Source organism: Zonotrichia albicollis, chromosome 2, assembly GCF_047830755.1.
Source record: "Zonotrichia albicollis isolate bZonAlb1 chromosome 2, bZonAlb1.hap1, whole genome shotgun sequence".
In the NCBI taxonomy this organism is placed as follows: domain Eukaryota; kingdom Metazoa; phylum Chordata; class Aves; order Passeriformes; family Passerellidae; genus Zonotrichia; species Zonotrichia albicollis.
Window position 1 is genome coordinate 16676945 of NC_133820.1, and position 1005 is coordinate 16677949.

Sequence of the window (1005 nt, forward strand, 5' to 3'; positions counted from 1 at the left end):
ATCTGCCAGATATCACATCTCATGTCACTCCCACACACCACAATCTGTCATGAGTTCAAGTGTTGGAAGAAAATTTGGGTTTTTTCCAGGAGAGCAGCAGGGTGAGGATCACAGGAGTGCCTGCAGCCAGTGGAGATCACTGTCAAGGTCTATTCTGTGCTGGGGAAAAATATCCCTCACAGGAATAGGAATTGCCATGGCAGCCTCTGATCCTTCAGAAGTTTAACACTGACATACAGGATCTGAAACCAACCACCAAAGGCAGTTACCTGTGTCCTCCTCAGATTTTCCTCCAGTGAGAAAATGGGTTGGAACTGACCCAATACAGGCTCCTGCTGCAGATTCAAATTTGTTAAGAAATGTTGGAGTTTGCATGGTGTCTGCAAGCTTCATCATGAGATGATTTCTTTTTCACAGCTAGCTAAAGATCTAGTCAGAACCTTTTCCTCCTGTCCTGTCTGGTTCACAGGCAGTGTGAATAGAAGCCCATTTCTGGTGGTATCTTACAGAATCTGCACACCAGCAAATCTACTCCTAAATAAAAGCTACACTCTGAGGCTGCTTCCTTAAGTGCTTCCCCAACTGCTTAGCCTCTCTTCAATTAAATAACACAAGAACCACCAAGTTTTAAAGCCAAGCCACCACTCCTACCCAATATAAAGCACTTCAGATGCAGCTTCTCACCCTTTCCTGAGAACCAAGAAAAATCCTCATCACCAGTGCTGCAGCACTGCACTGGCTGTCCCAGGTACAGCCCAGCAGGTTTCACCCCACACCTTCCTTCAGAACACTGAAATTACAGGTTTTTCAGCCCAGCATGGCATTTCTGTGAACTACCAAGAAATTTCCCTACCTGTTGCTCTATTATTGACATTCAGCATCTTCCATGGAGAAAGGGAGAAGTTCTCAGCAAACCAAGCAGCTGGGCCCCACATCTGCATTTGAATGCAAAAATTCTCTGTGTCCAGACACTCCAGAGAGAGCCACTCACAGTGCACAGGTTAA